This window comes from Cyprinus carpio, chromosome B13 (assembly GCF_018340385.1).
Source record: "Cyprinus carpio isolate SPL01 chromosome B13, ASM1834038v1, whole genome shotgun sequence".
NCBI classification, from domain to species: domain Eukaryota; kingdom Metazoa; phylum Chordata; class Actinopteri; order Cypriniformes; family Cyprinidae; genus Cyprinus; species Cyprinus carpio.
The window spans coordinates 25,400,265-25,416,302 of NC_056609.1; the positions used below are offsets into that span (position 1 = coordinate 25,400,265).

The 16,038-nt window shown below is 34.2% G+C and overlaps 2 long non-coding RNA genes across 2 annotated transcripts in view; both read right to left on the reverse strand.

Annotated features, from left to right (window-relative positions):
• Positions 1-755: 755 nt before the first annotated feature.
• LOC122139468 overlaps positions 756-16,038 on the reverse strand; it is a 56,804-nt gene continuing 41,521 nt past the window's right edge. Inside the window, exons 2-3 of the long non-coding RNA XR_006156329.1 lie at positions 2,847-3,022; positions 756-923 (exon numbers count right to left, since the gene is read on the reverse strand). This is a non-coding gene — a long non-coding RNA (uncharacterized LOC122139468). The remainder of the gene's footprint in view (positions 924-2,846; positions 3,023-16,038) is intronic.
• On the reverse strand, positions 7,742-8,706 carry LOC122139469. Its single transcript, XR_006156330.1, has 3 exons — positions 8,636-8,706; positions 8,333-8,497; positions 7,742-7,778 (listed from the first exon to the last, which is right to left on the reverse strand). It is a non-coding gene; the product is annotated as an uncharacterized LOC122139469 (long non-coding RNA).

The following is a 16,038-nucleotide window of genomic DNA, read 5'->3' on the forward strand; positions in this document are numbered from 1 at the left end:
ATATACACTACATATTGCTTCAACCGCCTGTAATAATCTACTGTAAAATGAGAACTAGTGCTTAACTGCCCAAATTTCCTGATAAAATACAATTTAAAAAATTAAAATGTTTTTTTTTTCCTTCCACAATACAAATCATCCCAAAGCAGCTTTATGTCATTACTTTACAATCCCAAGTTAAGATCAACAAGGAAACTTAAGAGGAACTAGGACACAGCAATGTTGTTATTGTTAATTATTTTGCTATTGTATTTTATTTATCGAAATAAAAGCTAAAATACAATCAAATATAAATGTCAGATGAAAAATCAAATCTATTTTATTTCAGTTAGCCGCCAAAGCTACTTTTTTACTTTTCATTTGAAGTACTAAACCTAAAATAGAAATATTCTAGTACAACAATTAAAATAGGTAATATATAAAAATGACTTATAAAACTTAAAAATTTTAATTAAATAAAAACAAAAGCTAATTAAAAATAAATTATATAATTAAAATAAATAATTTATAATTAATACTATCACTGAGAGACAGCACTTATGATTCAATTTGACAAAGTGAAATTTTAATTGTGATTTTTGGTTTTTTATTGTTTAGTTGTTTTTACTTAGTGTTTATATGTGGTTTTGTGTGGTGTTGTAGGTTGTGGGAAGTATTCTTTTTGATGTGTAGATGTTGCTTACAGACTTCCACTAAATGAGATGCAATTTAGATGAGGTAGATGAGGTACTTCTGCATGTCTGTACCTGTAGGTTTTGACCTCCAGAGTAGGTTGACAGTCGACTGCAGTTTACTTTATGGATCCATCAATCACTAACAGACGCTTACTCTTGCGTAGGCAGATTTCTGACTTCTAGCATAAAGCCTGGTCCACACTGCATCTTATTCTGAATTGCTCACTCAGACTAGACAAGATCAGCTGACTGACATGAACAGACAGATGTGGAAAAAAAAACATTCTTGTAATTACACAGCACTATCAAACCCATTTAGTTGCACAGAAAATGGCAAAGAAAACAGCTGAAAAGTGTGTGCAGACTTAAAGGAATAGTTCACCCAAAACAATTCACTCACGCTCAGGTTATCTAAGATATAGATGAGTTTGTTTCTACATGAGGACAGATTTAGAGAAATTTAGCATTACACCACTTGCTCACCGATGGATCCTCTGTAGTGAATGGGTGCCGTCAGAATCAGAATTCAAACTAATAAAAACATCATAATAATCCACAAGTAATGCACATGACTAGTTCATCAGTTAGCATCTTGTGAAGCAAAAAGCTGTGTTTATAAGAAACAAATCATTAAGGCACTTTTACCTTCAAACTTTTGCTTCTAAAAGAGTCCACTATTTATAAAATTGCTTTCTCTAGTGAGAAAGTTGTCTCAACTGAACCAGAAGAGAAATATGCACAGATCATTTACCATTTATAACTGTCCAAAACAGTTCTAAGCAAATATGCCAGAAGTGACTATTTAAAGTTAAAATACTTTAATTATGGATTTGTTTCTTTTGAAGCTTTTCACTTCACAAGACATCAACTGATGGACTGGAGTCATGTGGATTATTGTGATGTTTTTTATCAGCTTTTTGGACTCTCATTCTTTCTGGACACCCATTCACTGCAGAGGATTCACGATGAACAAGGTTACTAACAATATTTCTGTGACCTGATAAAAATCACAAAAAGCAGATGACGCAATGGACCTGTTTTCTCATCACAAGCGTTATCGTTTCTATTTCTGCAACTGCCATTTGTGTAACACTCATGGTGAAAGAGCTTTGCAGCAGTGGATCAGGGAGTCCCAGGAATAATGACATCTCTTTTCTCCCACCCTTTGTCTTTCTTTGTCATTCTTCCTCCACACAGATCTGAAGGGTAGGAGTGTGTCGTGATATCCCAGAGCTCACTAAAGAGCAGTAACATGAAAAACTCCATGGAAAGACCCCATTAGCTGTTCAAATATCTCTTGTGGATTTCACTCTTAATATATACTGCTTTCCTTTCTCACCCTATTTATGGCTGGGAACACACTATAGTCTCAAATTTTGGTTTGATTAAAAACAGCAACATTACAATTCTAACCCTGCTGTCAAAAACAGTAAAACAAAATATTTTTACAATTCTTTGAAACATAGCTGCTGTCACAATGCTATACATATTTTAGGTGGTTTCCAAGGCGTTGCTATGTGGTTACAAAAGTGATCTATGTGGTTGCTAACATGTTATCGATGGTTGTGGATGTTAAAGCGTTTTGGACAGTTGCTAAGGTGCTCTCAGTGGCTGCTAGATAGTTTTGAATGATTGGCAGCATGTTCTAGACAGTTACTAAGGTGTTGTAGGTTGTTGCTAGGGTGTTTTGGGTGGTTTTTATGTGGTCCAAGTCAAAACAGGCCACAGTCTTTGATATTCCCATCTGGCTTTGATCCCTTCATTGTAAGTCTATTGGATTTCTTGCCTGTTTTATCAGAAATTACAAGTCCAATCACTTAAAAAAAAATAATAGCACACCTCAATAAACCATAAAACTGAGGTTCATTTATGTCCACATCACAATCAAAAAGACAGAGTGTAAGCATAAGTAACCGTAATAGTGATGACTGCCTTAGCAAACACTACTAAAAAGCAAATCATTAATGAGGACAATGCAAATAAAAGCAGAATTTGCATTCACTTTGCTGCATCACAACAGACACTTAAGGGTCTATAAAGCCACTTTATCACTAAAAACAACACAAGCTTGGTATCAGAATAATGAGATAATTGCCAGGCTAGAGCAGACGCTGTCCTTGATGGCACTAAATGTGTTTTAGAAAGTGAATTTAGAAGGAATTGACCACTTACAATGTTCTGAAGTTGAATTTTAACAGCGTAACTGAGCCTCCGCAGCCCTCGTTCATTAGCGTAATGTAAATGAGTGCTCCACTATGACAAGAAGAGGAGGCGGAGCACGATGACATCATGAGGAGAAGGTCAAGTCTACAAACAGCCCTTCAGAAGCTCATCTGGATTAATTGGCCCTGCGAGGAAACATTAGAACAGTTAGAGAAGCTGTGGTGACTAAACACTCCCTGACCCGCGGTTAAGTGTGGGGAGATTCACGTCTGCGAAACTGTTATTACAAAAAAAGCAATCTCTCGGGGAACAGTAAAGACATACTCATCAGAGCAAAGGATTCATAATTGTTGCCCTTTGCCATGGAAATGGGTTTGAGATTATAGCAGCATGACAGCAGTATCAGAATTGTATGCACTGTTACTTGATGACAGCACAAACAAATACATCATGCTAATAACCACACTATTCAACAATGGAGAGATGATGTTCCCAGTATTGAGCACATCAACCATTTATTTTTTATTATTATTACAGTGCCAAGACAGGACTGCACTGATTAAACAAATACAAATAAATACATAAATACAAAAAAAAAAAAAAAAAATAGGCATTTCTTTCTTTTTTTTCTTTATAAATTTGAAACAAAAAATGTCATATTGTGAGGTTTTAAGTCATTGTGATGTATGTACTACCGTTTGTAAGTTTGGGGTCATTAATTAAAAAAAAAAGAAAATGAAAGAAATTAATACTTTTATTCATCAAAAACACATTACAATTAACAAACGTGATAGTAAAGACTTTATAATTTTACAAGAATTTGTAATCATATAAACATTTCTATTTCTAATATATAACATTTGTATAATATATATATATATATATATATATATATATATATATATATATAGTATATATATATATATATATATATATACACATACACAGTATATATATATATATATATATATATATATATATTCTAAATATATGATCTATTTATTATAAACATTTTAACTTTCTATTCGCAAAATAATCCTTCACAAATTACAATTATCAAAAGTCTATGGTGTGGGGAGATTCACATTTGCGAAACTATGACAATAGTAATTGTAAATAACAATAAATGACAATAATAAATAACTGCATATTAAATTAATTTAAATAGAAAACAGGTATTTTGAATTGTAAAGAAATATTACAAATATTACTGTCTTTGCTGTATTGTTTATAAAAATGCATTCTTGAGCATTAGAGATTTTTTTCAAAAAATGTTGAAATCAAGTCACAATTCTGAGAAATATTGCTGCATCTGTGCAGTCAAATTACAAAAAAATAAATGTCTAATAAATAAATAAAACATTATTTTATTGCTTTGAAAGCACTGGTATTTCTATTTGGAAATGCAAATCTACTTCTTTTTTTACTTCAAAGTCTATAAAGTCATGAACCCGAACAGCTTAGATATCAGAAATGTCTAAATCGTAATACCTGGCATCATCAATATGTTTGAGGACTTGAAGCCTGTTGTCACCCGTCACTGCTGACAGGCTGCTGGAATGGAAGAGCAATACAGGTGAACAAAGATCACGCGCTCATGTTCGCAGCGGCACACGGCAGCTGCAGCTTCCCATGTCAAGATCACTTGACTTTTTGCCTCATAGTCATATTGCTTCTCAAATAAAACTTTCTTGACACATCAATCGTTTAGAGGAATAAAGAAGTGTCAGACTGTGGCAGGTGTTTGTTCAGACAAGTTTGGAAAATAAGGAGGTTGTAGATGATTTATTTACATAAACCCTGTTGTTTAGTATGCTGTTAGTTGAATGCACTAAAACAGATAGATAGATAGATAGATAGATAGATAGATAGATAGATAGATAGATAGATAGATAGATAGATAGATAGATAGATAGATAGATAGATAGATAGATAGATAGATAGATAGATAGATAGATAGATATTTTCTGCACTTTCTATGAACTTAGCTTCTATGTATACATCATCTTCACATAAAGCAGCATTTACTCACAGGTTGTGGGGTTGTTCATACTTCCAGTATAGTTTGTGCTGTGCCATCCTTCAGTAACAGCCTCTTTGGAAAGCCTGATTAGATTGTGACAGGTTCATAAAACAATCCATGCTGAAGTGGGGCACATAAACTATTAAGGTCAAAGGAAAATCAAACAATAAATGTTGTTTTGATGCTCTTTAATGTGGTGTGACAAATCGCTGTAGCTGCCTAGTCGATTCAGACGGCAGCACTGTATAATACTCTCTCCCCCATCAGCCCACCGCTTTACTACAAGTTACAGCAAGAAAAATAAATACCAAATGCGTCATCTCTCATGTAATCAGCGTTTCAGCAGCAGGAAGACATCAAAGATGTAAACAACTTGTCACCTAATATTATAGTTACCTCAGGAAAAGTATTCAATGACCACAGCAAGGTAGTTAGCTAGAAAAATAAACTCTAGAGAGAAGCAGATTGTGATTTTAAAGGGGTCATGAATGCATTTTTTTAAGTATTTTGTTTCCTGAGGTAAACTTATAAATCTCAGAATGTTTTTGCATCAAAATCAGTCATAATTTAGAAATAAATAGTCATTTTGTACCCTGAATTTAGCCCTCTGAGTTGGACGCTCTGTTGGAAGGGGCGTGTCTACTGCTAGAGTGCAGTGTAAATGCCCACTGCTGTGATTGGTTAACATTTTCAGTTTTTTATATGATGTTTCTCAAGATTTTGATTTTCCATACTGTTCAAAATGTTTAAAGTCTCTCGTGATTTCTTTAATAGTTTATATGTATTGAATTAAAACATTAACAACATCTTAAGTAATGAAAAATGTTTCGTATCTATATATATATATATATTATATTTGTTATCAACGGTTTGACAGCTAATACATATTTATATCTTTGGGATGCAAAGACTTTTTTTATTGCATAAAATAGAAAATGTGTTTCTTGGTCAAAGTGACTCAAAATAACAGTATGTAATTTTTTTTTTTTTTTAAGCAAAAGGCATGCAAATAAATCAGTGGTGTTTCAAAAATGGTCAAATAAGTGAAGGAATATATATTTTTTTAAAGTTCAAAGTTTTCATGTTGGTGACAATGGTCCCCTTCTAAATGCGTTTATGATTTTTAAAAATTAAAATAACAATAAGAAGAAGAACATTTCCAGAAAAATCTCATTTTGCCTTAGTAACAACGTAACCATATTTCCTGATGCTATTTCATGAGATGCACCATTCTAAGCACGATGTCTTTCATGTTTTAGCAGATAGTTTTTGCGTTCTGTGAAAGACGACACCACTGAGTTTCTGGGGAAAATGAAACAGGGGGATCTGGACTGATTTTTGAAAGTGCAAAATAGTCTCATCTTCTCTCACATTGTCAACAATCTGCTGTTTACTGTCTCTCTGAGTTTCTCCATCTCACTTACGCATAAAACATTCATAACTGAGATGGCAGATGAAAGAGCAGCGCTGGGTAAAAATGAAGCAAAAAGAGATGAAGAGCAAAAGAAGGAGAGGGAGAAAGTAAAAGAGGAAGAGAAGAGGAAGAGAGCGATGGTTCTCCTGAGGGCCAATCCCTCTCTGATTGCCATGCTGAAGTATAAACATGGTCTTTCAAAGAAGGCACTAAACATAGACTTATCATAATCCTCACAAATAATACACAGGATTGCACATTCTGCAATGTGCAATTCTAAAAAATGACTTCGTAAATCCCACATAATAACAAGTTAAATTGCTACGCCTCAGATGCACAGTAAAGATGTAAATATTTGCTTCTTTGGCAGATTTTCAACCTCATCTCAAATACTTAAGAAACATTGTATTTTTAATACAAATCGCTGTAGGAGACACCGGGGCAAGTTGTCACAGTGGCTACAATTGAGTCAAACACATACAGTAGTTCAACACTGTCATAAATTAGAATAATCCTGCCCTTGAAATGAAAATTCTAATATCATATTTGTATAACATATTTATATAATATAAAAAGTGCACACAATGAAACCACACTAGCATACATTTGTGCAAGATTAAGGCTGATTATATCAGAAAGGCTAAACCAGCTCTCAGGAAAGTTATTTTTCATAAATATCTGGATGGATCAGGCTGCTGTTGCATGAATTGAATTAATTGTTTTGCTGCTCAAATTTTGATGAAAAGCAATTAAACAGCATTGCATAATTACATTTTAGATTTTATAAATAGATTTGTTGTGAAAAATGCCTTTGTTTTACACTTTAGACAGTTGTTTTGACTTTTTTTTAAAGCCTCATTGCAAAAATAACAATAAAATTGTCAATAACATTGGACATTTTTAAATAGACTTCAAGGTTATAACTTTTTGGAATATTCTCTGTAATAAAAAACACAACAAGTCCCAGTCACCCCTATAAATGACTAATAATAAAACACCAAAAAAAAAAGTCATTAGTGAAGACTGTCATTGTAATGCACTGAGAACAAAAGCACAAATACCTTTCTTTTATTTACTATGCATACTGGCCTGAAGACAATCTCAGCTATTAAAATAGATAAAACTGTGCAACTGAAAACACACATCAGCGTTTTGCAGTCTTGAAATCTTCCCTTCAAGCAATAATTTGCCATACTGTACATGTTTTCTTTCACCATGGCCTTTTGCATTTTTAAATACGACCTTGCTTTTCATGAGTTAACAGTAGCTGCGGGACTCGTTCAAACATTTTTCACATTCAGGATTGGATGTTTGTAAACTAATCTAACAAAAATACTACTACTACGTGCTGTTTTGGGCCAGAGCTCTAAACAAAATGTTTGTTGTTTATGTTTTTTTTTTTTGTTTTTAATTTATTTCTTAATGTAATGGTTTAGTTAAAACAAAACTTTGCTAAAATTGTACTCACCCCCTCAGGCCATCCAAGATATAGATGAGTTTGTTTCTTCATGTAAACAGATTTGGAGAAATGTAGCATTATATTACATTACTAACTCACCAATGGATCCTCTGCAGTGAATGGGTGCCGTCAGAATGAGAGCTGATAAAAATATCCCAATAATTTACAAGCAATTCACACAACTCCAGTCTATCAGTTGACGTCTTGTGAAATATAAAGCTACGTGTTTCCAAGAAACAAATCCATCATTAAGGCATTTTAACTTTAAACTGCTACTCTTTGAACTTTGTTCACTGAAAACGTCCATCCTCTGTTGTCTTTTCTCATTAAAAACCACCAACATATTTGTGTAGAACTATTTTGGACTATTTTTTCACTTGTAAACTGTGCTTAAATGGTGCATATTTCTATCCTGATTCAGACTGTCTCTCTCATTCTGACGGCACCCATTCACTGTGCGGTATTCCTTAAATTCTGTCAGGATTTGTGCTAATTGTAAAGGTCGAAATAAGTGCTACGCAGTATGGCACCCCCACCAGATGTCATATCAAAGCCACTGGAGGCATTTAATCAATCATAATGACTAATAAGATGATTACCTGGTATAATCCTACACTGGATTTGGCATGTTTTCAATACTGTCAGCCGCCGCTGAATCACACCCTGACATCAGCTGCTGCGTAATGCTTTGGGTTCAATCACTCAAATGACAAGCTATAGAGCCACAGCTTTCTTTGCATGCAGTAAGAGAGCCATAGGTAGTTCTGAAGAATTCAAACGAAAAAAAATATTTTCAAAAGAAACCTAGTGAGAGCTAAAATGAGTCCATTGAGTGTGATGCAATGGAAATGCAAGGAAAAATTTGACTTAAAGATTATAACTTGACCTAGAAGTAAACTCACCTAATTGGCTCCATAATGTGACGCATGCAACACTGCTGTTTTTCTTCAAGCAGAATTATCTACCATTGTCCTGTGAAATTTGAATTAAAGAAATACATTTTCTATTTCGCTTAAGGTAGCAATATGCATTTTTACACAGAGGGTAATGACCTGATGCAATCCTAAAATTAACATTAATTCTTCTCTTAACATTTAGTGAAAATTAAAGGTTTATCTACATCATCCATTTTCTTCATACATTTACATTTGACATTCATTTAGTCAAAGCTTTTAGAGAGCAGCTAAGAAAAGTTTTCCATTAAAGTACCCTGGGAATAATTTTCTGTAATTACTCACTTAATATTTCTAGTGTCTTTCTTTGATGACTGACATGTCTGTTTGTTATGATGCGGCACCTACAGTGAAGCCTGCCGTCAATCTCAATATGTCAGAGCATTTATTGGCAAAGGTATTCTACTTTAATAAGACAGATTTTTTTCATCATTCTTTTGTAACAAGTGTCACTTTGATCAAGTTTATTGCATCCTGATTGCATCCTCAACTTTTAAGTACCACGCCCACATCTCAAAAACCAATCAACACTCAATACATAGAATCAAGTCCTCGCCCGATTTTTTTTTCTTTGTTCAACAGTCTGTTGTACTCTGATGTAAGTCTCAATACAAAAGAAACGATCTGTTGCTACTTCTGTTTCATTGTGATTTAAAATGTAAATTCTGTCATGTCTGTTCAACCCTCATGTCGTTTCAACCTGTATGACTCACTGAGTTTATTTCTGTGGAACACAAAGATGATATTTTTGAAAATAAAATCTGTGTTTCTTTAGAATTTAGGAAGTAATATAACGGAGATGTTCAAACCCCTACTAAACTTGTTTTCTCCTCTTGTATAAATGCCTGTGCAATAAAGAACAAAACACTGATACTTTACACAGGTAATGGAGTCATATACTGAACAAAGGGTAAATCATCATAATTAATGATTTTATTAAGCCTTCATGCACCACCTAATGAATATTTAGGAGAGAAACATCCCTAAGACTGATTATTACAAAGCAAATTACTGAAATTCCCCATGGGAACTGACTCAATCAATTGCTGTTTTTAGTACTTGCCATTTATGGTGCCTGAATTTCCCCAGGTGCTTCAACATGGAGATTTTATCCCATGATTAAATTACAGCTCTCATCCTGTCAGGCTTGTTTCATATATCCAGAGCTCTTACAGTACAGTCACATGGTTTGATGCATCTCATCCTTTCTGAAGCACGACTGTCCCTGCACTTTCAACTGGCAAGAGTTGCGTAACAATTTTTCCTGAAAAAAGAAAAGAAAAAATAAAGAAAAAAAGCATATGTTTTTAACATGGCATGAGGCTAAGTAAATAATACAGAATTTTCATTTTTGTGTGGACTACTCCTTTAAAGTGATAAACTAGGGTTACTTAATGTAGTGCCTCCGGTCCAGATGCCTATATTAGTAAAACCTGGATGGATGATGGAGGGATGGAGGGATGGATGGATGGAGGGATGGTACTTTGATTGGCTGAGACATTTTATGGGATGAGCGTATATTAGGGTTATTATCTATTATTAAATCATAAAAAACATTTGTTATTTGAAATAAACATTAAATAAAATATTTAAAACTTATTTAAAAAAATGTTTTTTTTTCATATACTTCAACATTTCACATTTTCATTAAGTTCAACTAGATGTATTAAAATGACTAAAATAAAAATAAAAACTATAGGCATTAAATTAATTAATTAATTTCAAAATGCATTTTAAAAAGAGACCACTAAAAATTTTATTTTAGAGTTGGATGGACAGATAGATCTTTACAGCCACTTTTGATCAATTTAATGTGTGCTTGCTAAATAAAAGTATTACTATCTTCAATGTATCTCAAATAAAATAAAAAATACTCACTAAAATTTTTTAAACGGTAATAGACTTTATACAACTTTTTCTAGAGTTTTAAATATTCTAAATCTTTCAAAGCAAGCACTCCCTGGCGTACACGTACCCCTGGATGGGAATCACTGCTTTAATGACAGCTTGGATCAGTGAGAACAGAGTTTCAGAGCTCATGACATAACTTTGTTCTTCACCCTGTCAGACCAGAAACCGATGATTACAACCTCAATCACATTCAGATGCACAATAGTTTCTTCTGCTGTTTCTCTCTGACTTTTGACTTCACTGTCAATGAGAACCGTTTCCCTTTTGTGTTTCTTTACCAAATGCATCTCCCACAGTCATCACACACAGGAATCAGAGCTTGCAAAATAAACAGTTTTTCACTGACCTGCAAAACTGCCCACGCAGATCGAGTCTAATTCTGGGAAACAAGAAGGTTTATTCAAAAGGTTTTATATGTACTGTACCACCGCCTCTCAGGTCAGGACAAAGGAGATTGGATTGCACATTGTTAACAATCATTTTTCTGGTTGTCCCTCAAAGATTCTATTTTGAAACTGATGAGATTATTTTTCATACAGAGATTGAGGCAGTAACCTTGACTCTGTGTTTAGAGTAGGTCTGGAACAGCTGTATTTTATCTGATTAGTTTTCTCAGAGGCACACAGACTATGTAAAGAGGAAATATGGAGCTACGGGCACTTGAATGTAATACTTCAGGGATTACAGTAACAGGATTTTTCCTTTCGCTTAAAAAAACGCTGTAAGACAAAAATACAATTACATGAGCAAACACTGGTAAAGGCTTTGGTGAAAATAGATTTATTGTATTTGTACTTAAAATTAAATTACACTTAATTCTGTAACAGGTGAATTCTTGTGGAGTTAGAAAATTGCAAAAAAAAAAATTATTTTTATACTTGATATGTTTATACTGTAATATGTTAAATTCAGTAAAAGAAAAAAAAATAGAATCTATACAATGTGCCACATTTAATGTCACATTTAGAATTAAAAGTTGCTAAATCTGAAATTAAAAACTATAAAATATGCCACAAAAAAGTAATTTAGTTAAAATATTTCATTTAAAATTTAACTGGAACAATTACACTGAAAAATATATTTTTTGAAGTAATGAAACTTTTTTTTTTTTACAAGAAAATACCATTTAATTAATTCTACCTTAAAATTTCACATTTACTTCAATGTGTTTCTTTGTAAATATCTGTGAAATTTATTAGCAATTAATAAACTGTTTCACTCCCACCCACCTTTTCTCGACAGTGTTGTTCACCCAAAAATGTCATAAATTTCACTGTCAATGTTAAATTTTCACCAAGAAATTGATCATATATTACACCATTACAAAGAAACAGCAAGTAGCAAATTACATTAAAGGTGGAAGTTTAACGTAGAAAAACTGAAACAGTAGTTTCATGCAAAAAGGTTTTTTTTTTTTTTTTTTTTTTTTTTTTTACAGTGTGGGTACATGCAAGTAAAAATTACCTAAATAAAAACAAAAAGACAGCTTCAAATAAATGTTACTAAGAGCCCTTAGGAAAAATAACTAATAACTTTATTTGCTTGATGAATGAAAGGCATGTATAAAAATGCTACAAACAAGACATAATGGCATAATAACACTGATCAGAAAAAAACCCCTATAAATCTTGAACAGGCCCTGCTGTTGCTCATCTTTTAAAGTCAGTGATTCAGACTGTCAGTGGTCACAGCGGTACGGCTCAGTGAAGGTAAGCTCAGGGCCAAACCAGACCCCTGGGAACTGCCCAACACACAAGGAACAACTCCTGTCAATCAAAGCCCAAAGAAACATGAGGCTGAGACAGTGAAGAGTACAGCAACTTCAGCGCAGAGGTCACTTTCAAATGAGTGTTATGAAACTTTATGCAGATAGACAGACAAGCACTCAGAGAAAGACAGCTTTATACTGGACAAAAAAAAAATAATAAAAAATCCAGATTGGCCAAAGATCAACTAAGTCCTCTTACTAGTCACAGTCAGCACTGCCTGTCTAGCGCATATCACACTAGACTGTGACGGGATTTGATTTTTTTTTTTTTTTGGAATGGGCAGTAACTTTTCTGTTACACATTTCACTTCACATATATTTCATTCCACTCTCAGAAAAAAAGGTACAAAAGCTGTCACTGGGACGGTAATTCCTCAAAGTGCAAATATGTACCATTTAGGTACTAAAATGTACATTTTAGGTACTGATACGTACCTTTAAGGTGCTTTTATGCACCCTTTATAGTTAAATAAGGTACAAAGGTGTTCCTTTTTAAAAGTACCGCCCCAGTGACAGCTGTGGTACCTTTTTTTTTTTTAAGAAGGAAAGAAAAGTTTGCACAGACAAACACTTTTTAAATGAGTTTGATCCACATATCATCTATTTTGTGGTCTACCCACTCCTAAATTAACGAACAGCAGTCACTTCACAAGTTAGCCAGACTGTCTCTAAATAGGTGGTTCTGCAGATAATCTGATATATCGGCACTGTCTGTGCTGAATATGTGATACATAATTTTATGTTTTTAAATAGAAAAAACTAAATAAATAAATAGAATTTTATTAAATAATTTTATTAAATCTTTCTAATATATTTTAAGTAACTCAAAAATCATTTAGAAAGCTACAGGTAATCATGTCTGACTACTCTACGGTTGTAATTTGTTGTGCATGGCCGTTTTAGACAATTTTGAGCCATTTCTGTCTATGGATTAAACTGTTACTTTAAAAGGCCTGTGTGTAAATGTGCTCTTTACTTGTAAAACAGTCCAAATATTAATTAGAAAAAATTAGAAAAAAAAATGAGTGGTAATAATCAGAAGAGTTTGCATTAATTTATTTGAATTAGCTGCATCAAAGCTGACGAAAACATATTGTAAAAAACGTGTTCAATTTCATTATTTTATTGCATTTCAATAAACATAAATAAGGCAGGCATAAATAAAGAGATATTGATTTAGCAGACAGATCCAGATCAGAGATGTGAAGCACACGGTTTCATGTTGAGGATATCATCATATTCACACTGTGATTTAGAACTGAAGGTCTAAAGATGTGAACAGACACATGCTGCTCACCTGAAGTCAAAGTGAATCAAAGCTTATGAGAAAAGACGTGCATGAGATAGCCAGCAGAAGAGCTCTGGACATCCATATGCAGCAGACCCAACCTGCATCACACATACTGACACGTGCAAGTCAAAAATTTCATGTTGAGGATATCATCATATTCACACTGTGATTTAGAACTGAAGGTCTAAAGCACTGAGAACAGCAAAAGGCCTTGTAAATGCATCAGCTCTACTCAGCAAAACCGCAACAATAAAGAGAAAAATAAAGCAAAGATAAACTAATTCTGAATGTCTAAGCCTACAATGGCTTACTTACAGCTTACACTCTTTGCACATTAAACAAGGTTAGAGAAAGATTTTTAACATCAAGATAATTACTCATCACATCATCCTTAAGTTCCACTGAAACAAGGAGTACATTAGGTCCGGGCGAGGGCACCTTCATTATCTCCAGCCTGGCAGAAGAAATGGACAATTGAGTATGTGCTTGACTTATTAAGGTCAATGAACAAGCGTGTGGGTGAACGGACTTGGCAGATGCCAGCAGGTAAAGACAACAGCACGAGCACAAGAGACTAATCAGTGCTTTAGCACATCCCTCTGGATCCACATACACACACACGCTTCCTCAAGCCTTTGAACCAGGACCGACCGCGGTGTCAGACAGAGTTTATTCCAGCTGAAATCACACAACCGGTCACTAAACATACAAACACGCGCCAGCAGCTGCCGCAGCAACCCTCACATTGGAGAATCCTTGAAAATAAGAGTGCATATGTAGAAAAACCCCCAAGTTAAATAGAAAAGTTGTCAGAGCGGTAAATACAAGGCCACAGAGAGGAGACATGAGCCCAGTGTGCTGGACCTCCGCTGATCCTCAGTCTTGTTGTTTCTGCTCGACTTCATCCTGTGTCTATGTGAGGTGGGAAGAAAATGAGTCGGGCTTCAGCAGAGTGAAGCGCACAGCGGGTGAGAGCGGAAAGCTTTGCCTGTACTGCATTTAAAAAATACGACTGAAAACATATCCGGATCCAACCACAAATTTGCTGTGAAATTGCTTTACGAGCAGCTTTCTGCCCCATGTCGATGCATTTCCTGTTGAAACAGGATACAGGTCAAACTCGAACCAAGAGCACCATGTCTCAATGTGACAAGCATGTATATTTTAGTATGTTGATTCATATTTATTTAATTTCTTTTATTTTAGTTTTAGGAATTTTTCAGCTTAAATTTTAGGTGCAAGGCAAGTTTTAAATTATTCATCCCAATATCCTAATATCTATTTTATTTCAGTCATAAATTACTAAAATTTGGCACCGAATAAAGGATTCTTCACTAACATTACATAGCATTACATTACATTACATTACATTAAATAACATAACATATAACATAACATATAACATAGCATAACATAACAAAAGTAACACTTTACAATAAGGTTCATTAGTTAACTACATTAGTTAACATGAACTAAGAATGAACAATACTTCTACAGCATTTATTAATCTTAGTTCATGTTAATTTCAGCATTTACTAATGCATTATTAAAATAATGAACAATGAACAACTGTATTTTTATTAACCAACATGAACATATTAATAACAAATGTAATACATGTTTTGTTCATTGTTTGACCATGTTAATTAATACATTAAAGGTGCCATGTGTAAAAATTGAGGTAAAAATATCCAAAAAATGACCTACACGCATCAAAAGAATGAGAAGAAATAAGGGCGATGATGTCATTAAAAAAATGTCAAGTTATAGTGCTGCAGAGATATCAACCTTAATTAGCATTAGCATTACTAGCCACGGCCCGACAGGTGTCGTAATACCAGTTTCAGCCATGGGAGGCGGTATGCGGGCAACATAAACCACCAGCCAACCTGCAATACACGAATAACTCGCAAGGCTTGTGGGCGTACTGGAACCTGATGTCAATCGTGTGGAAGGTACAGCCCACTACTTCATTTCAGTTCAGGGAAGAGAGCGGAAGGATGGGAAAACACAGGGAACCAACCGCGCTCAGAATCACAAATCAAATCCGATAAGAAAAGGAGCCGAACCAGAGTAAATATCGGCACTGCTTTCCATCGCTGGAGACAACTGATGGACTTGAAAGAAATGAGGTTCGACTCCGAACTTGCAACATTTCTTTTGGATTGGTAAGTAAGATGCTGTTAGTATTTCGCTAGAAGTTTGTTTTATATGTTTGCGTATTTTTTTTCGGGAAGTTATAACATAGAAATGTATCGAAGGCTGTTCGATAAACGTGCTAATGTTAGCGATGGCTAACCGTAGCTGCGTTTGATAGTAAGTTAGCTATAACTTACCCACAGATCCGATCCGGTTTTTTCACCCTGTTATCTACCAAAGCCC